At 35.8% G+C, this 22,985-nt stretch overlaps 1 long non-coding RNA gene across 1 annotated transcript; it reads left to right on the top strand.

Annotated features, from left to right (window-relative positions):
• The first annotated feature begins 949 nt into the window (after positions 1 to 949).
• LOC145795220 (uncharacterized) lies at positions 950 to 16,370 on the top strand. Its single transcript, XR_014335757.1, has 3 exons — positions 950 to 1,492; positions 15,821 to 15,970; positions 16,080 to 16,370. It is a non-coding gene; the product is annotated as an uncharacterized LOC145795220 (long non-coding RNA).
• The last annotated feature ends 6,615 nt before the right edge of the window (positions 16,371 to 22,985 follow it).

Here is a 22,985-nt window from a genome sequence, read left to right as displayed (position 1 = left end):
CAGAATATTTTTACAAGTCCACGGATTTTTTTCCTCTCTTCTAGCACAATTGAGTATAAACTTGGATTCTAAGAGCAACTCTAATAATTTTTCTATTTGCCTTGCCAAAGCCAAAAAAATAACTTGGCTTCACAAGGTGTGCCATTTGACTCTTGTGGGCATTTTAATATATATATATATATATATGACATGTCTGCACTAATTTAATTGTAAGCTTTATATTATATATAATAATATTAAGGGTACACACATAAGGAGTGTATCATGACAATTGTTTAAAATAATTAGATCTCATAATTATGACACTTATATTTGAAGTAGTTAAATATGAGAGGAACAATTATCAAGTTTAGAATTACTTTGGGAAAAAAAAAATTGACAATTTACTTTAATTTATTTGTAGGTTTTATATAATAGAATAGATTAATAACCAAAAAGTCCGATTATGATGGGAAGGATTTGTATCCAATCCTCATAAACTAATTGGATTTGTATCCAATCATTTGGACATCTCCAACTATTATTGCTATAATGCCATTGCTATTGCTATAATTTGGCAAAATTGTCAAATTATAACAATAGTGCTCCAATGGTCAATTGTTATTTTGGCAAATCTCAACCAATTTTTCCTCTAAATTTGTAGGTGTTGTTTGGATATAAGTTTTTTTGTGATTTTATTTTTTATCTTTTGTGACATTTTTTTAACTATTTATAAAAAAAAATATATATTTATATTCTTCTAGACTAGATAAATATAAAAAATAAAAAAAATTGAAAAATTGGAATTTTTTTATATATTTTATCTTTTTATTGTCTTCATTTAAAAAAATATATATTCATTATTTTATTATACTTTATTAAAAAAATTAAATTATACTAACAACTACATTAAAAATAAAAAACAAAAATAAATATGAAATTTTATTATAAAATAAAAATATGACATTGCAAATTAAAATAGAGCCGTTGGCTCATGTTACACACTCCCAAACAGTACCTTATCAGTCCATCACTCTCTGTCTCTCTCTTCTCTCTCTATATCATCAAACCGTATCTCACTACCATCAAACCCTATCTCACTTCTCTCTATCTCCGAATTGGGGATCGGTGTTTGGGGTTTCGGAGAGGCGATTAGGGATGAGAGAGGGACCAATTGAGGACCGATTGGAGAAGAGAGAGGAGTCGGTGTCGGAGTCCACGGTTGTGGCGGTGGACAGACTTGCATATTTCAGTTTGTGTGCTTAAGGTTTATAGTACCTAAACATTTCAACCAATATGTTAATCTCGCAAGTACCAGTGAACAGAGGCTGCTGGGTCACCTTCTCGGCAAATATACAACCAACCGACCACACATCAACTGGGGTTGAGTATTTCAAACCAAGCAGGAGTTCTGATCATCAAACCAAGCACGAGTTCGATACACAACTACAGTCCATCAGCCCATCTATATTCCTTATTCCTTATTCCTCATTCCTCATTCTGATCATCACAGGTACCTTTTCTTCACTTTTCTTGTTCCAGAGTGATTTTGAAGATTCACAACTACAGATCGATTTATTGATTGTTGTTGATTTTGTTGAGATTTATTGATTTGTTTGAGAGTGAGTTATTGATTGTTGTTGATTCTGTAAAAAAAAAAAAAAATAATAATAATAATAATAATAATAAATAAAATATAAAAAAATTGCTGATTTTGGGTAAATTAAAAAAAAAAATATTGAAAAATAATTTGGTGAATTTTGATTAAAAAAAAAAATTATGGTGAAACAGTTGCTGGGTGGGATGGAGGGAGGGAGGGAACCAGTTGGTTTTGGCTGAGTTGGCACAAATGGCAGCTGCCCTTTGGTATTTCTCAAATTTGGCAGCTGCCATATTCAACCATTGGAGTATCATCTTTCAACAGAACTGCTATATTATAGCAATGGCAGCTCCAATGGCAAACCATTGGAGATATGAATCATTCAGCTTCTAATTTCTTGTATGTAGACTATTAATTATTCAACTTCTAATTTCTTGTATGTAGACTATAAATTAAAAAAATCAGATATTTGGTAATTATAACTATGTATTTTCATCATTTATTTAGAAAAAAATAAAATAAATAAACGATAAGTAATTAAATATGATTAAAATTATCAAACAAAATGAATTTTGTCTGTGAATAATTTACATATAAATATCAAAAGAATAAATAAATCAGATTATCAAAATGGGCCAAAAGAACGAATGATCATATTATCAAAATGGGTCATGTGAAAGGCCCCCCCAAAGGTGAACTTGACGAGTGGAAGCCTTTTTCCGTTGTAATTTGAAGGAAAACCCTACCCCTCTCTTTGGGCGAGAATTTAGCGGAAGGAAACCCTACCCCACCTTTTGTGGGTGTGTGTTTTTTTGTTTTTTCGTCTTTTATTGCGAATCCCCGTCTACATGGCCAACTGAAGAGAGAATATCAAAGAGGAAGTCTGGGTATAAAAGAGAAAAAGATTGGTCCAGGAAAGAAGCAACCAGTCGTTCTCCTTGACTGTATATATCTTCATTTCTCTCTCCGGTTCACATGCAATTCCTCATTATATGTAGTTATAGAATTGCAATTGCACAACAATGAAACATGTAACTAGCAAGTAGCAACAGAGTGGTTATGTTCGCCTCGCCTCGCCTCGCCTATACAACATTAAAAAAAAAAAAAACAACCCAGAGAACTAAGAAGACAACAATGGAGCATTAAAAACCACCATTTCTGTCTTTCATGTCATTGTTTCTTGGTTCTTCCATTTAGACATCAAATGTCAAAAGCTATCACTTTTTTCCTTTGAAGTTATCTGAGCTAATTTAATAATGTGTCATACAAAAGTCTACATTGTGGTTTCGTCGTGCCTATCTTGACATACTTCCCATTTGATTGCATTAGGGCTTCGCACTCCTTTGCTTACTGCCACGGGCATTTGAAGCCTTCTCAACCCAACAAATATGCCCAACAAAGTAAACATACATAAAGAAAAAAAATTACGCTTATGGTTCTAGCTAAATTTTTTTCCCACTTAACAAAAATCCTAGTTGAAATTAGTTCCAGTGACTTCCAATAAAGAATGTTCCATATGCTTCTTTGTTATATTATTGGTTTTGTAAATAGTAAATACTAAAAATCTGTACAAATACAAAAGAAGCAGGACACCTACTTCACAGTAATATGAAAGAGAGTATAACAACAATAATTGTTTTAAAAAGCTGACAACACACTTATGTTTTGAAATTAAAAATTATAAGAATCCGATAAGAAACTGTTTTCATATCACCGGATATGTGATAAAGTATTATTGTTCTTCACTATTTTTTTGTTAATAAACTGACACACTTATGCTTGGTGTTCATTCTGTAAGCCGGTATCCCAAGGCTACCTATTAATGTTTTGAATTTTCTTTCATCATTCAACTTCATGACTGTTATGGTCCTAGCTATTTCAATTGGAATTTTTAATTTATTAGGCATTTGTCTTGAAGTTAATTGCTCGATTCATTGTCAAGAGGTAATTTATTGGTTTCACGGATTAAATTATAGTTTCTCTGAAGTGGATAACGTTGATTATTATGCTAATTGTGGTCATTTAGGTTTTCGCCTTCGTGGTGGAGTGAAAAGCCTGCCAAACTTGCCGGCCTAGGTATTAATGAACCTGTTTGCTTTATCAACATTTATGCATTAGCAAAAAAAGTAATTAAAGCTTGAAGTAATCAGCAAATCTGTCGTTTTAAATACTAACTTATCTAATGTGTGTACAAAGTTAGTAATCAAATTTTAATTAAATTCATTGAATAGGATTAAGGGAGAAAGAAGAAAACTTTCACTCACCCACTTAACACAAATACAATCACAAATACTACCACCGACATTGTAGCCATTTGTTGAGATACTTCATGTAAATGCCATTTGATCTTCTACTTGATTGAACTTAGCAGCTAAGAAATTGTATAGGCAGATAGAATTCGATGTAGTAATTTTGATTATCACTTAGTTGATTAGTCTAAAGCTTTTATAACCTTTGTTTTTGCACTAAACAAAATTTGGTTATTGTTTCGAAACTAATTTTTCGCAATAAGTAAATTTATTGTGATGACAATTATTTTTTCCTTATAGTTCGTCACAAATTCCATGGTAGGAAGTTTTAAAGCCAGCGAGAGTTAAATATTGCTACAAATTAGTTTCATCACAATAAATTTGTTGCAATAAAAATTAAATTAGGACATATTGTGACAAACTAATTTGTAACAATAGGTAACTGTTTATTGCCACAAAAATATTGTTGTAATACATTGTTGAGTACTTGAAAGAGGGCATGCGGATCTCCTATGCTTGTGGGCTCGACCCTCTTCTTTGGCTTCTTGCTGGTGGGGGCATCTATGATCACATCTAAGGAGGGTTTCCATGCATTGTTCACCCTTCCTACACTTTTCTCTTAATGAGAAAAAATATATACATATGATTATTTAAATATGATTGTTACAATAATTAACAAAACAACTTGGATTATTAGTTAGGTCCAATCAATATTAGGGATAAAATTATAATAAAGAATTAATTATTGAAAATTTTGAAAATATTTATCCATCTGAGTATTATTTCAAGTTAAGTTGGACAAAAAAAATTTTTATTCCGTCAAACTCTAATTACTCCAAATCTTATATAACATTAACCAATTTTCAAATAATAGATGGATGATATATACTATTTTATTTTTAAAATTTGGATTATAAAATGCATCTTTTTATTTTGTTATTTTTTAATTAAGGGCAAATATTATTAACAATCATATTTTTTATCAATATTTTATAAACATAAATGTTTGAGAAAATTTAGTCTATAAACGTATTTAAATAATAGAAAAAAATCTATACATGCATATTTTTTTTGATTTAGTACAATGGGATACAATATAATCTCAGATGATATATAATATTACATCTACTATAAAATTTGAATATTGAGACAAAAAGGGTTGTTGAGAAAGTTTGGGAGAAGAAAGCCAATGGAAAATTTGAGCCATTGGTTTGAATTTTATTTCTTTTGTTTTCTTATGGTTTTTCATCAACCGAGCTTGGCATCATGTTGCAATTGGTTCTTTGCAATAGTAAGAGGAGAGGGAATAGAATGTATGTAGTCAGATGTTATGTAACTCGCCCTTGCTTTTCTCTTATTTTATGGAGATATTCCTTTTTTAATAGATATTAGATGACTTGCCCTTTGCATTCCTCTTCTTTTATGGGTTGATTTTCAATTTGAAATACATGTATTTGTTGTGTGTGTATGTGTTCCATTGAGGTTTACTTTGGCAAAGAGTTTTACATAAATGAACTGGTTTTGATCTTCTGATTTACATCCCTTTTGAATAATGTTGTTGTTTTCTACCTTAGGTTTGACATCTTTTTGTTCAATAGGATTGGAACCCTTTACTTTTGCTGGGTAGCATCCAAGCTTACCCAATCTAAGGGGCTTAGAAATAGAGGGTTCCAACATTTATGATGAAGATAAGGGTGCTAAGATGAATGGGAACCATATAATGGGCTTTGTTCCTCTATAGATGCTGATATGACAGCATTCTAAAAGTCACTTGTCCCTATTGGAGAGGTTGATATACATTGTTGAGCTCATTTCCAGACAACTTAAGCTTTTGAGCTTGATGTATATTATTGAGCTCATTTCCTAACATCTTAAGTTTTTGGGACTAGTAGTGATCTAATAGTTCCCCCCTATACGATCAATACATATGGTATGTACTTGTGTCTATGTGGACCTAAGAAAGAGAGATTTATATTTTACTTTTAACTGTTTTAAATTATAATACTAAATTCCAGACCTTGTGTCCATTTATTCTAATCGACCTGGAGATAAAGACTATGATCACTTGGACTATCTTAGCTTGAAACATCAGTGCAGAATGTTGAGTTGACCTTCTTAGCCCTGCAATCATGCATCAGGTTTCTTAACTATATATATTGATTCTTTTAGCTTCGATTCTCTAAGTTAAGCTCATGCAGCTGCATTCATCTTCGTTTGTGCACTCAAGTCTGAAAAACTGATGATAACCATAAGGATATTACAATTTAAGACACTAACATTTTCATGGGATTCATCAGTCTATACTTTGGTGGTACAGTTATTGTTTAGTAGAGTAATTTGTTACTTGTTAGTTTAGTTTTTTGAGTTCACTTCTGCTACATGTACTGCTTGTGATGTGAGGAACTGATGTGGTTGTTATTTTTGCAATAAAACTGCTAGATCCTTTGCCGGTCTATTGAATCAGAACCTTTTAATTTTTTTGTCATTGTATGCGTTATTGAGAAGATCTAATTGCCTTCATATCCTTACTGTACTTATAATTTACTGGCTTTGTCAATGGCCTGGATTTAGGAGATTAAGTGGTGGCACTAGCAGTATGTTAACTCTTTATTGTGGTTTGTTATTCTAATCTGTTAGAGAGGGTGACCCCATTTTAGAGTTGCTGATTTTGATTTAAGATGGCTGTTGATCCAGATACCATACTATGTTTCATCCTATACCTCCATTTTGTAGAATATTTTATCCATATTATCGTATAGCTAACTTTTTATCCATATATTTTGTTTTAATTATATGACTCTAGCCTGCTGGAGCATTTGAAATACAATTTTCAGAAGGAAAACAAATCGAGGATTCAAACATGTATACTGGTTAAATTGGAAGTACACAAAGTAGTATAAAAGTGGTGTACCACATTGAGTCACAATCAAAAGATTTACAATGGTGGTACGAGTTTGTGACGAGTCACTGTAGCCTGTGTTTACTGAGAGTAATTGGAAAGTGTCAAAGTAGTTTTGTTGGCAAAGAGTTGTTTTTCACAGAGGTGGTAGAAGGAACTCTACACGATTGGGTGAAAAAAAACCTTCTCGTTGATTCTGAGTATCCTGAAAGGCTGAGTAAGCCTTTTATTGGCATCTTGGGGTAAGTGCATGTCTATGTCATCTTTGCTATTTATTTAAGTAATTCATTCATTTGTTTTTTGTCTTTTTATTCATTTTTTTTTTTGTCATTTACTCTATAGGGATATACTCAATGGCATCATATATACTTCAGATGTACATTGAGACAACCACATGGAGAAATTTGTGCAAACAATGTCTACTTGGTTAATGGAAATGCCAAGTTGGGCAAAGCTCTAAATCCGGAGTGGTACGAGAAGACATTTGGGGATGACATTGACAAGTTCTGCGGCATGGTCAAGTCTCTCTTCAAGTCCAAAGGGTCTAAACTTCCCTTTGGTTTGGATCATTTGTGCAGATAATTGCAAAAATACAACAAATTTGATAAGTACAGTATTTCTTTAATTATGATTTTTTAAGTATTGTAAAGTGTTTTTATTACTATTGATTCTCACGATTTTTGTTATACAGGCATTTGATGAATGCAATTAATTATCTGATCATGTTGACAGTAGATGCAAGATGCGAGTATATGCTAGTTGCCTATTCTCTTGTTAAACACCATTCTAGCCTATACTCGCATCTTGCGTCTGGGGTCAACATGATCGGATGGTTAATTTCATTCATCAAATGCCTATATAGTGAAAAACGTGAGAATCAATATTAATAAAAACACTATACAATACTTTAAAAATCATAATTAAAGAAGTACTGTACTTATCAAATTTGTTGTATTTTTGCAAGTATCTGCACAAATGATCCAAACCAAAGGGAAGTTCAGACCTTTTGGACTTGAAGAGAGACTTGACCATGCCGTAGAACTTGTCAATGTCATCCCTAAATGTCTTCTCGTACCACTCCGGATTTAGAGCTTTGTCCAACTTAGCATTTCCATTAACCAAGTAGACATTGTTTGCACAAATTTCTCCATGTGGTTGTCTCAATGTACATCTGAAGTATATATGATGCCATTGAGTATATCCCTATAGAGTAAATGACAAAAAAAGAAATTGAATGAAAAGACAAAAAAACAAATGAATGAATTACTTAAATAAATAGCAAAGATGACATAGACATGCACTTACCCCAAGATGCCAATAAAAGGCTTACTCAGCCTTTCAGGATACTCAGAATCAACGAGAAGGTTTTTCTTCACCCAATCGTGTAGAGTTCCTTCTACCACCTCTATGAAAAACAACTCTTTGCCAACAAAACTACTTCGACACTTTCCAATTACTCTCAGTAAATACAGGCTATAGTGACTCGTCACAAACTCGTACCACCATTGTAAATCTTTTGATTGTGACTCAAGGTGGTACACCACTTTTATACTACTTTGTGTACTTCCAATTTAACCAGTATACATGTTTGAATCCTCGATTTGTTTTCCTTCTGAAAATTGTATTTCAAATGCTCCAGCAGGCTAGAGTCATATAATTAAAACAAAATATATGGATAAAAAGTTAGCTATACGATAATATGGATAAAATATTCTACAAAATGGAGGTATAGGACGAAACATAGTATGGTATTTGGATCAACAGCCATCTTGAATCAAAATCAGCAACTCTAAAATGGGGTCACCACAATAAAGAGTTGACATACTACTAGTGCTGCAACTTAATCTCCTAAATCCAGGCCAATGACAAAGCCAGTAAACTATAAGTACAGTAAGGATATGAAGGCAATTAAATCTTCTCAATAACGCATACAATGACAAAAAAATTAGAAGGTTCTGATTCAATAGACCGGCAAAGGATCTAGCAGTTTTATTGCAAAAATAACAACCACGTCAGTTCCCCACATCACTAGCAGTACATGTAGCAGAGGTGAACTCATAAAACTAAACTAACAAGTAACTAACAAATTACTCTACTAAACAACAAGTGTACCACCTTGAGCCTCATGTAGCAAATACTGTTGATCTCTGTCCTTTCTTCTTCTGTTATGACTGATGATGAGAGGGCCGCTGCTGGTGCCCTCAAAATTGCCCCTCTTCGAAAACCATACCTTGACCATGCCTTCTTTTGCCCCGGTCTTCTTTTCCTTTTCGACTCACTATTCGGTTGATCTTCACCACGGCTTCTACTCAGCAGTGCTTGGTTTGTATTGATCATACTTCTTTGTGTTATTTCTGCCTCATCTTGACTCAGTTGCTTATTTGATCCCATTGGACCTACAATCTCCTCAATGGAAAGCTGGGCTGATGATTGATATTTTGTGATTTGGGCTTCATCCTGTTTCCGTTCACTTCTTATGTGGTTCAGACCTCCAATTAATCCCTTGAACTGGGGTCCAACATCACATTTAAGTTAATGCTGGGCCTGTGCAGATCCTGTTTCCGTTCTCCTCAATGGAAAGCTGGGCTGATGATTGATATTTTGTGATTTGGGCTTCATCCTGTTTCCGTTCACTTCTTATGTGGTTCAGACCTCCAATTAATCCCTTGAACTGGGGTCCAACATCACATTTAAGTTAATGCTGGGCCTGTGCAGATCCGAATTGCTTATGCTCTTCATAAAGCCCACAGAAGGCACCCTGTAACACTGTTACTGCCCCTCTTATTGTTCTAAATCAAAACCTTATTGTTCTAAATCAAAACCTTCCAGACCTATCCTAGCTACTCTTGGGTCTCCCACTTTATAGCACATCTCATTAACTACTGACACAGCTAGTGAACTGTCGCCGCTGCCAAAATTCATGCCTCTATTACAAGTTCTCACTGGGCTTAGTGTTTTTGTCAGACCTCTTCCAGTTACCATATAATGTGTGTTCTATCAGGCTTCTGGTTGCTTTTGTTGTGGATTTTGTTGTGGATTTGAGTTCTTTTCTTCCAGAATTCAAGCCTTTCTCACCAAGCTTAGTACTTTTGTCAGATATCTTTCTAATTACCATGTAATGTCTGTGTTCTTCTATCAGACTCCTTGTTGCTGTAAGACTTTGATTATTACTATTTTTTGGTTTAACTATTAGACTTGATTGTTATTATTTTTGTTATTAATCATATGCCATTTGTATCTGTTGGTGACCTAACAGATGTAATATTTCTCACCTTCTCCTCTTTTCAGCAATGCAATTTTGTCAATTATATTGTATAAATTGTGGAGAATTGGTCTTGATCATTACTTTTGTCAATTATATTGTATATGGTTGGAGGTGCAAATGTTGTAATTGATGAAAATGAAGACAATTTCTGTTTAGATGCTTTTGCCTTTGATCCCACCATTGATCCAGAGGAGGGTTTGTTGGTCCCTGTCCGTGATATTCCCAGATTGTCAGGTTACAAGCCCAGACCTATTGTGGTCACACGAGGGAAAAATTACCTTCTTTCCAGACATTCATAATACTCATTCCTGTTTGAACTTGATCTTGAGGTGCCCCATTTTGAGGTTTTTGATCCCAAATGAGATAGAAAGTGGGAAATCCTGTCACGCCCTCAAAATTAAACCCATTATATATATCATTGACATGCATTATTTAAAGAAAACACTTTATTAATTCATTCATCAGATTATTACCAAATAAAAACATTACATGAAACATCAAATTTAAATGCCCTATGGGCTTACATCTTTCCAAGCCAACACTTGGACACAGAAATATGAGTTCTAACTCAAAACAAATAACTAAAGATAGTCTTCTTCAAATCCAAAAGCCAAATCCTCCCAAGCTAAGTCCTTGGAGGTAGCTTATCACCTGAACCTGAAAATGATGTTCCCATAAAGGGTGAGCCACAGCCCAGTAGAAAAATACTAAACCAAATATAAGCATTGAATAAAGCAATAGCATTCAATCGATGGTTAACCACGATAATCAATTACATCATTACACAGTCTCATGACACTAATGTCTAAGACACGCTTTACTTTCCAACATTATCAATATGGTTCAGAACCTGGCCAAACTTACAACAGTGAACTATATATATATATCAAATTCACATTCTTCCAATGTCAACAAACAAATGAGACTCAGGCTCAAATCAAAACACTTCATACTTCCCGTTTGATACACATTTTAGTGCTGTATCAATAAAAACACTTCAATATAAATAAGCACACATAAAAGTGATGCTAATGGAGTCCATCCCCTATCTCCTCCCAAACAAAAACCGGTTTAGAGGTCCATCCCCTATCTTCCCCTAAACCGTGGAGTACATCCCCTATCTCCTCCCACACAAAACAATGTATGCAAACACATAACATATACAACACACAATCAATACACATAATGTCTGTATTAATTTAGCAGTCAAAATTGATGACTTAATCAATGATTAGTTTCAGTTATCCCTAATGCACATGCAGTGTCTACAACAAGCACGGCTATCCTCCACCGATAGCCCAAAACAGTTATTTCTAAATTGAAAATAAATATATCAACAATTCAATAGGCGAGTGATTTAAATTATCCAACTACGCCATTTAATCAATGAATTCCTCAATTTCATGAATTTAACCAAATTCCCCAATTCCCTTAAATTAATTATACAAATTAATTAATTAATACAACTAGGGTTTTTCCTAAAATTATCAAAGTAACCCCAACATATCAATATACCAAAACTTAGAACAAAACTTATAACATAGAGTAGGAAATCCCTACCTCGAAGAAGATAACCCGAATGGAGAAGACAGAGATGAATACTCAAATTCCAATGTGCTCCAAATCACCAAATGTTCAAATTAAATGGAAGCCCTCGACTCACTCTATTTTTTAAATAAAGGATCTAAGGTAGAAACTCACTCTAAGTAGATCAAACCTAAGAGAGAAGGTGAGTAGAGGGAGAGAAAAGTCGAACCTAGGGTTTTGGAATCAAAAAGAGGATAAAAACTGATTAAAATCCCGCTGCTGCCTATTTAAATTGGACAGGCTCGGTCGAGCGAAGACTTGGTCGCTCGAGCTACCAGACACACGAAACCCTCGCTCGAGCGAAGAAAAGCTCGCCCGAGCCAAGAATGCAATGCTTCAGGTCTGCAACCCAGCATCACGCTCGAGCGACAGAATGCTCGCTCGAGCGAAGAGCTCGAAAACATGCACCTCGCTTGCTCGAGCGAAGAAAATCTCGCTCGAGCGAATAAGCACTGCCCACAGGTCTATACTAGACGCAAACGCTCGCTCGAGCGAAGCAAAGCTGGATCGAGCCAGAAGACACAAAATACAACCATCGCTCGAGCGACAAAGCCCTGGCTCGAGCGACCAACTCAAAAACTGGACAGCAACACTTGGTTTACGAACCCAACCAACCTGAAACAAACCTGCCCAACACATCCTATAACTCCAAATGGGAAAATAAAGGACGACAACAACACTTATACAATGACAGAATAAACGGAACCTAAGTCCGGATACAATAATCAAATAGAAAAAGACCGGGGTCGCTATAAATCCTCCCCAATCCTCTCAGCGTCGGTAAAACTGTTGGTGAAACTATCCTCGACTACTTTGCTTGGGGGCACAGGCTCAGAATTTATACCCAGATAGGTTTTTGCTTGTTTGACGGAGTTCTTAAGGAAGTTTTGGGGGCAGGAGGATGGTAGTTTTGTGCCTTCTCTCTCTGGTGTTGGAACTGAATTTGAGGGGGGCTTTTACATTGCCTGGGATGAGCTCATTGCTTATGATTTTGAGGACGCCAATGGTTTCCTCAAGTCTCATTGGGTACTAAGTGAGCTCTCTATTATGTTCAATCCTCTGCTCGAGCGTTACGTAGGCTTTGTCACACATCTCTGAGGAGCTCTACCCAAGTGAGAGGTTTGGTATACGTGCAGCGGTCGTTTGGGTTTCCAAAACCGTTGGTGTTGGTGGCAAACCGTTCCTCTCCGTAGAAATTGAGCATCTGCAAGCATATGATTTGGAAAATTGGAATTGTGCTTATCAAGTAATCGAGTCCGTCGTCATGTAGGCAAATGAAGGAATCCTTTTTTTATATGACAGATTAATATCTTATAAACTAACGTAACAAATTAATATCCCAAAAATATGGGAAGAAAATTAAAAAAAAATCACTTTGCTTGTATATGGCATTGAAATGTTGCAGTCAAACTCTTTCCCATTTCGTTCTTTTCTAGAGCCACCATCGTTCTTTCCCACTTCTCAAACCTTCATCACATGATTCCTTAGTACCACTGCCCAACAGGATCCATAAATCACACAAAATCACAGATTAAATATAACACACAACTCATAAATATTTTTTCAGGTCTATCACATTTTTTTCCTCCAAAATTGTCTATAAAATTTTTAACTGCTCAAAAATTTTCAATTGCAAAATCTTTTTTTATTCATCAAAAAATCTAAAATTTTATATATAAAATTATAAACGTGGGGAGAAATGGGATGGATGTAAACTGATGGGGGACTGTGTATGTAAATGTAGGACAGAATTTTGCTAATTTGGCTGATGTGGCACCATCCAATAAGATGTCTAGCAAATCCATGGTGTAGCTGTGAAAATTTTGGTCTCAACCACAAATCGGATGGTGGTTGTTAACAAATCGGATGTTTATATAATTAGAATTTCTAGATAATATATATATATAACAAATGGTATGAATTTTTGTGATATTTTAAAAAATGTCACTACAACATTATTTTTGTCAGAAATTTCGTATAAACATTCCATTCCATATGATTATTGTTTTTGTATTATTATAATATATATGGCAGAATGGTACCAACCGTTCAGTTGTGCCGTGGCAAATCATATCACTTGATCTTATTGATTAATTAAATATTTCAAGAAATGTCTAGGATTGACAATGACAGTCTTAGGGTTATGGGTTCAAACACTTAGCAACTAACAACTCCAAAGTATGTGCCAAAATAGGCATGTTAGGCATTTTAGCCAATCACAATACATTTTGAGTCCTCCAATGGGCTGGTTCGTTGGCTACATATGAAGAGCATTGAGCCACTCTGCAAATTGTATTGAAACCCTTTGCCCGTGAAATCGTTTCCCACAAAGTCTGAACTCCATCATTTCACATCTTTGCAGCTCTCTTCCTCATTCAGGTATGTATCCTTCTCAATCTATCTATTCTTCCTCTTCATGGGCGGCAAAACCCTATCGCACTCATCACTCCCTCTTCAACGCACCTACTTGTGAAACCCTATGTTGAACCTTCCTTTGCCCATCTCTGCAACTCCCTCGCTCTGTACCACCAAACCCTAGCTTCCGACATCTCCTATATGTGAAACTCTCTTCCTAAACCTCTCTACAAACCCCCTTATTTCCCTCCCTGTCATCCCCCTTCGACTGGATTAATTTATGAAATCATTTATTGCACATGCAAATTGTGGATTTCATTTGCACACTAACTGTATTTTTTTCCTTTAAACCTGTGAAACCCTTCTCTCACTCATTTTTTTACATCATTCTATTCAAACTATGCATGGTTCAGTGTCATGTAAAGGTTTTGCTTAGTGCAATTAGATCATAAAGGTTAGCAGAGTCTGTTTTTAGCATTGCATTTCATATGTGCATGCTTTGAGTATTGGCTTTTTAGGAATTTGTGGACTTTTTCTAAGTTGCGATTGTTCTTGATGTGAAAGTTTATGTTTTTTTTTTTTTTTGTTAATTAATTTGATCTTGTAAGTGGGATTAGAAGAAACTTTATGGGTTGTTGTGGAGCAGAGAAACGTGGCCCAAGCATGAATGTGATAATGGAAATGTGAATGTGATAATGCTTCTTCCATAAAAATATTATTCATTTGTAGAAATGCAAAGATTGTTGCCCTCTTTTGAATCTAGACAGAGACAGGGCAAAGCAAGGGCCTGTAGAGTGTAGAGTCTTATTTCAAAGAACCCCACCTATAACATTTCTGCTAATTTTAATATGTATTATGAAGGATATACAAAAATTTGTCTATTATTACCACTAATTGAATCATTCATTATCGTCCATACTATGGCGACAATTTCCTAGCTAGTTCAAGTTTCGAATATTCTTGTTATACTACTTTTACTTGTGCTCATGTCATGTGGTTGACTGGCGTTAGATTGACGATATTACTATTAAAATTGTTGAAATTTTGGAGTTTGACTTGTCTTTAAAGTTTGATTTTCATTAGAGTGAACAATTTTATGGTTGTTATAATGGTTATTGGACTTGTTATATGTCTCATGGTTATATAGCATTGATTTTTTTTTTTTTTAAACATAATTAATGTCTAATTTGATATAATTCTAATCTACTAATATATGACCATATATATCTCACCTAAGTTTCACATGTCAAGTCCTTCAATGTGGAAGGGGACTGTCTAGATGATTTTGAACATTAGCCAACTCTCTTTGGAGTTTTAGGTTGAAGTATGGGATTAGGCATTGGAACCATCATTTTGTATGGGATTAGGCAGATTTCTTGTACTATTTTGTATGTGTTTTTTAGATGGCACCATTGACTTATGCTTCATAAATCTGTGGGAAGTGGAAAGCTTGCATCTATTTTTTGCAGTCAATTTTGTATCTTGATGTGGAAGCCAAAATTCATATAGTTGAGCTGATACATGTCATTATTATTGATAGGTCCCTTTCTATTGAATTATGGCCTGTTGATTCTTGTGAAATGGAAAATTACCCAATTCATTTTGATTTTGCTGTTGTTTCTTTAGAACCCACTCCACACCAAAAAAATATACCACATATTTTAGTACTTCAACTATTGCTTTAAGACAATATCACCAACAAAATCATATATAATTGTTGCTGCTGAATCTGCTTCTGTTGGTGGTGCTGCAATTGTTGCTGCTGATAATGACAATATCACCACCACTACTACTTGTACTAGTACTAGAATCATGATTATATAATTTTCAATTGTTGCTGCTGAATCTGATTCTGTATTCAAAATCCATATATAATTGTCAATTAGGATAGCAGGAGACCAAGCTGCATTTTGGGGTTGTGGATTCTTTGGAGCCCAAGACACCCTTCATGATGATAGGGGTTGCCATTACTTCAAAGATTGCTATATCCAAGGTTCAATTGACTTATCTTTGGCAATGCTAGGTCCTTGTATGAGGTAATATATAATACTCTACTCTGCTTATCTCTCTGTCTTTGGCAATACTTCTGCAATTTTGGCTATAATGATAATGAATATGAATGGATGAATGAATGAATGAATACAGAGTTGCTAGCTGAGTTCGATTGTGAACCCAGTGGCACTAGGGGCGAAGGTGATAAACGGAGTGGTAAGCGCGCATGGCAGAGCTTCAAAGGATGAAAACAGTGGATTTGCATTTGTGAACTGCAGTGTGGGAGGGACTGGAAGAATGTGGTTAGGTAGAGCATGAAGGCCCTTCTCCACAGTGGTCTTTGCTTACACACAAATGACTGATATCATTGCTCCTGAGGGATGGAAGAGCTTCAAAGGATGAAAACAGTGGATTTGCATTTGTGAACTGCAGTGTGGGAGGGACTGGAAGAATATGGTTAGGTAGAGCATGAAGGCCAGTATGGACCTGTAGCATTGCATTCTTGGCTCGAGCGAGATTTTCTTTGCTCGAGCGAGGTTTTCTTGTGTCTGGTCGCTCGAGCGACCATGTCTTCGCTCGAGTGAGCCTGTCCAGTTTATATACGCAGCAGTGGGTTTTGATCAGTCTTTTTCATCTTCTTTTTGATTCCAAACCCTAGGTCCGACATCTCTCTCTCCCTACTCACCTTCTCTCTTAGATTTGATCCACTTAGGGTGTGTTTCTACCCTAGATCCTTCATTAAAAAGGTAGAGTGAGTCGAGGGCTTCCATTTAATCTGAACATTTGGCAATTTGGAGCACTTTGGTATTTGGGTATTCATCTCTGTCTTCTCCATTTGGGTTGTTTTTCTTCGAGGTAGGGATTTCCTACTCCATTTTATAGGTTTTGTTCTAAGTTTTGGTATATTGATATGTTGGGGTTACTTTGATAATTTTGGGAAAAACCCTAGTTGAATTAATAAATTAATTTGTATATTTAATTCATGGAAATGGGGAATTCATTGATTAAATGGCGTAGTTGGTTAATTTAAATCACTCGTCTATTGAATTGTTGGTATATTTATTTCCAAGTCTAGAAATAACTGTTTTGGGCTATCGGTGGAGGATAGTCGTGCTTGTTGTAGACTCTGCATGTGGATTAGGGATAACTGAAACTAATCATTGATTAAGTCATCAATCTTGACTGTTGAATTAATACAGACATTATGTGTATTGATTGTGTGTTGTATATGTTATGTGTTTGCATACATTGTTTTGTGTGGGAGGAGATAGGGGATGTACTCCACGGTTTAGGGGAAGATAGGGGATGGACCTCTAAATCGGATTTTGTTTTGGGAGGAGATAGGGGATGGACTCCATTAGCATCACTTTTATGTGTGCTTATCTATATTGAAGTGTTTTTATTGATACAGCACTAAAATGTGTATCAAACTGGAAGTATGAAGTGTTTTGATTTGAGCCTGAGTCTCATTTGTTTGTTGATATTGGAAGAATGTGAATTTGATATATATATGGTTCACTGTTGTAAGTTTGGCCAGGTTCTGAGTCATATTGATAATGTTGAAAAGTAAAACGTATCTTAGACATTAATATCATGAAACTGTATAGAGATATAACTGATTATCTTGGTTAACCAATTATTGAATGCTATTGCTTTATTCAATGCTTATATTTGGTTTAGTATATTTCTGTTGGGCTGTGGCTCACCCTTTATGGGAACATCATTTTCAGGTTCAGGTGATAAGCTACCTCCAAGGACTTAGCTTGGGAGGGTTTGGGCTTCTGGATTTTGAAGAAGATTATCTTTAGTTAATTGTCTTTATTTATTAGTACATGTAAACATTCAAGCCTAGGGCTTTTCTAGTATTGAGTTAGAACTCATATTTTTGTATCCAAGTGTTGGCTTGGAAAGATGTAAGCCTGTTGGGCAACTTATTCGATGTTACATGTAATGCTTTTACTTAGTAATACTCTGATGAATGAATTAATAAAATGTTTTCATTAAATAATGTATGTCAATCATATATATAATGGGTTTATTTGGAGGGCGTTACATCATACATCTGTGAAGCATCCTTGCCCACAAAATAGGTTTGGGAAACCGCATCCCAAACATCATGAGCAATAGAGAGATGAAGAAACACAGCCCTAACATTAGAGGTCATTCAATAAGGAAGCCAATATTTAACCATGGCATTATCCTCCAACCAAGTAGAGTAAGCAACATCTGTTTCATCGGGTTTAGGTTTTTTTTCCTAGTTAAAATACTGCACTTTTCCTCTTCCTGTGATATACATCTCCACGCTTTGAGACCATGTGGAGTAATTTGAGCCATCCAAATTGTCTAGGGTGATTTGTAGAGACATGTTGTCCTACTGCATAGTCACAGTAGCCGGAGAACGGGTAGCAACAAAGTTTTCATCACCCATGTTGAGAGTAAATGGGAAGAATAGCAATAATCGGTAGAAAGATTGCATAGTAGCGGCTGTAAAGCAGTTTCCAGCGATAGTGGCAGCGGCAAACTTTTCAGACCAAATCGGAATTGGTTGGATAATATGTTAGCCTAAAAATCGCTGGAGAAAAAAAAAAGAAAAGTTTTAGGATCAATGCTCTGATACCATGCTAGAATATAGCAGATTATTTTATTCTTCTCCAATATAGAGGTATATATAGCTATACAAGGCAATACAAAAAAGGAAAAGATTTACAATTAACTAAAATACAACTAATCTAATTAACAACTACTATGAATAACTAAAAAGGACAACTAATCCCTAGTTGCACACACATCAACAAGTTCTTTAAAAATTCATAAACAACTTTTAAATGTCTTGGATAGGCAATTATACAGACCGATCATATGATGAAATTAACATGATTGACTTACACAATTCGAGAGCTTAAGAAGCCTTCATACTCATCTAATATGGCCCGTCTGGCCACACATGGAACAAGTAAGCAGTCCCCTAAGCAGGTAAAGGTCTGGACGACTATTTCCCTTGTGAGCCCCAAAACACCCTAGATTTCAGTTGACTAGATGGTCCCCGTGGTGCAATTATTGGTTGAGCCATCAACCTTGCCCTCCTGTGGTTCTTAAAAGGTCTACCATGACCCCGAGCTGCAAGAGTCACTAAAATAGCTTCCTCCCCACTCTGTCCCATGACTAAGACTGCGATCTCCACATAAGCCGCTGCTTTAACAAGTGCATGATAATTTCTTTGCCAAGCCCCAACAATCCTCCCCCGGATATCATCACATAATCTTCTCTCAAACTCTGAACAACGAAGCTCCTCAGTTTCCACCAACTCCGGAGAAAACCTCGACAAGTTAGTAAACCATGCCTCAAACTGTGCCAAAGGTGCCTTGGCGCAACTCCACAAATTGTTTCCTCATTCTTCCCGTGTGGAAGAAGAAAAAATCATCCTTCCTCACCTTGACATCCTAATCAAGAATAAACACAATAAGTTTAGCACACATCTAGTGGTGCCTCCAACAAAATCTTATTCGCCTCACGACACAGATAACATTAAAAAAAAAAAAAACAAAAAAACACACACACACAAAAAACAAAATACTCGACATAAGCACTTAGTCATATAATTGCACATGAATTACAATCTCAAGATAGAATTGTTTCCATAAAACTCCAAGAATTCCTATTAGAATGAGCATTGATCAGGTGCCATTCTAATAAGACATCAAGGGATTTAATAGACGCCAATAACATCCTAAAAGTTCAAACTCATACCCATCTACTCACATAAGCATGTTATCATATAACACGTATAACTTGAAACATTCCTTAATTAGTGAAATGCAGCCATTGTGATAAAAATCACTTCCCACGCGCTCCAAGTATTCAAACCTGGTAGCTCTGATACCAAGTTCCAATGCTCCAAAAATAATTAGACATCTGAAAACTCTAATGAACTCCTCAATAATCCTTAATCCTCATTAATTATGAATCCTTTACAATTTAATAGTCATATATGCATAAACAATCCTTATTTTAGAGATGTAAAGTGTCATGACCCGAACCCGCCCCCATGGGTTAAGGCCATAACCGGCCAGTAATCTTGAGATTACCTACAACCTCAAATCAAACCAACATAACTCATCAGAGTAAAGGGGCTAAACGGAAGCAAAATTTTAAAACTTTGTCCCTAGAGCCGTGCTTACATGGCACGCCAAAACAAACTATACAGACATACATTAATAACTCACAACAGAAATACAGTACCATAAAGTTTTGTACAGACAGGATCATCCAAAACTAAGTCAACCCATGAAAACTATATACAGACATATACAAAGACTTCGCCAACATGACAACATGGAACAAAATGACTAAAAGGCGAAGGCAAGTCTCGTACGTGAGACACCTGGGCTGACTCTCCAAAACTCGGTTGTTCCATACAAACATCACTGGGGCTGGGTCTGGACCTCCATTGGCTCACCTACAAAGACATGAATGAGCATGAGCGAAAGCCCAGTGAATAATATCAAATAAAGAAAATACATTGGAACATTATACATCAGACGGCCTTGGGCCCAATTCATTCATGTCAAACTGGCCTTTGGCCTTTTCAAACTTTCATATCAAACTAGCCTCTCAGGACTTTCAAACTTTCATTTCAAACTGGCCTTTAGGCCTTTCAAACTTACATTTCAAACTAGCCTTTCAGGCCTTTCAAACTTTCATATCAAACTTGTCACGACTCGAACCCGCCCCTATGGGTTAAGGCCATAATCGGCCAGTAATCATGAGATTACCTACAGCCTCAAAACAAATGAGACAAAACTCATCAGAGTAAAAGGGGCCGAATGGAAGCAATTTAAAACTTTGTCCATAGAGTTGTGCTTACGTGCACGTCATAACATCCCAGACATAAATATATTAATAACTCACAACAAAATTACAGTACCAAAAAGTTCCATACAACAGGATCATCCAAAACTAAGTAAACCCATAGGAACTATATACAGACATGTACAAAGGCTTCGCCAACATGACAAAATTACATAGAATGGGAAAAGGGCGAAGATGTGTCTCGTACGTGAGACGCAAAGGATGACTCTCCAAACCTTAGTTGTTCCACACTGGCTTCACAGGGGCAGGGTCTGGATCTCTCTTAGCTCACCTACAAACACATGAATGAGCGTGAGCGATAGCCCAGTGAATAATATCAAATAATGAATATACATTGGAACAATATACATCGAACGGCCTTGGGCCCAATTCACATTTTAGATTAGCATCTATATACACAATTTAAGTCGAGTGACTGCGGTTCCAAACAAACTGGCCTTTGGCCCATTTATCTTTCATTCCTTTCAAAATGGCCTCTGGCCCACTCATTTATGTCAAACGGCCTTTGGCCCATCTATTCATGTCAAAACGGCCTTCGGTCCATTCATTTATGTCAAAACGGCCTTCGGCTCATTCATTCATGTCCATCGGCCTTCGGCCCAATCGTTTATGTCAATCGGCCTTCGGCCCACATTTATGTCAAACGGCCTTCGGCCCATATTTATATCAAACTGGCTCATAGGCCTTTCATATCAAACTGGCTCATAGGCCTTTCGTATCAAACTGGCTCATAGGCCTTTCGTATCAAACTGGCATTTAAGCTTTTCAAACTTGCCATATCAAACTGGCATTTAAGGCTTTCAAACTTATCGTATCAAACTGGCATTTAAGCCTTTCAAACTTATCGTATCAAACTGTGTCCACCATTCAAAATTAATGAACTTTACAAAACTTACATAGAAGTGAGCAATTGGATAACAACATATTTCAGATATTACTCACAGTGATCAGCTTGTGAATTTGCCCTGGAGCTTGACCCTACACATCACATAGCACATATGAGTCACAAATAATTCAATCCATTCTTTAATTCACATATTCCTCTTTAGGCTTCATTCTTATCTCTTTACTTCAATTACAATGCTCAATGTATGCCTAAGAGTGCTTAGAAGTGAAAAGGAACGGAAAAACAGAACACATAATGCATTTTCAAAGTTTTAGAAAATAGGGTCCCCGCTCGAGCGTGAACTCGGACGCTCGAGCGTAAGGCCTGTCTATATAGCTCCCCGCTTTCCCCGCTCGAGCGGACACCATGTCTGCAAAAAGTGCTGGGAGCACGTATTTCCCGCTCGAGCGTCAGTTTCCACGCTCGAGCGGACATCAAAATTCTGGGTTTTCCAGAATGAGTTCTTGAGCTCCAATCGACTTTCAACCAATTTTTTTTTGCATACTATGGCTCCAATCTCACATATATTTGTACTAACATAGTACTAACACTAGAATACATCAACATGGAGCTTAATTTCAGGAATCAAACACATGCATGGCTCATTTTCCCCCAAACTCATTACCAACATAACAATGTCATGCATTCAACCTTATAATTTGTACATGCATGTGATGATTCTCAACTTAGATAATACAATTGGTGATTACATCATGAGCTTTAACCAAAACCCTACATGAATCATGTATTTCAAGCTCAAACATGCAAATTTAAGACAATTTCTTACATGCATGCACAATTTAGCCTTCAATTCAACAAAACCAATTCAATTTCATCATACTCAATTAAATTCATGTTCTTGATCATCAATCAACTCCAAATTTACAAGATTACTCACCAAGGAGCTTTAATCTCCACAACCTATGGTTGATTCTTGAGTGTGCCTTCAAGATCACCAAGCTTTGAGGCCAACCTTCAATTTTTCTTCACCCTCTCTCCCTCTAGCCGACTCTCCCCTCTTTTTAGTGTTTACGATCAGCCAAATAAAGCCAAGGGACAGAAATTGGGTGTGTAGTGCTCATGTTAAAGGCCCCTCTTCTTATAATATTATTTAATATCAAATAATAGAGCACTAACTCGCTAAATTAATCAATTTAATCTGACCCAAATCAATTTCCAATTAAATTCCACCGTAGGTTCTAAAATTACACTAATCACAATGGCGTAATCAATTTCGGGTTATGTGGCCGATAAGGCCCTCAATTTAATCTCCAAAGCGGAGAAATCAAACAGATATTCCTACG

This window comes from Camellia sinensis, chromosome 7 (genome assembly GCF_055761805.1).
Source record: "Camellia sinensis isolate YWXY chromosome 7, ASM5576180v1, whole genome shotgun sequence".
In the NCBI taxonomy this organism is placed as follows: Eukaryota; Viridiplantae; Streptophyta; class Magnoliopsida; order Ericales; family Theaceae; genus Camellia; species Camellia sinensis.
This window is presented reverse-complemented; position numbering and strand designations above follow the sequence as displayed.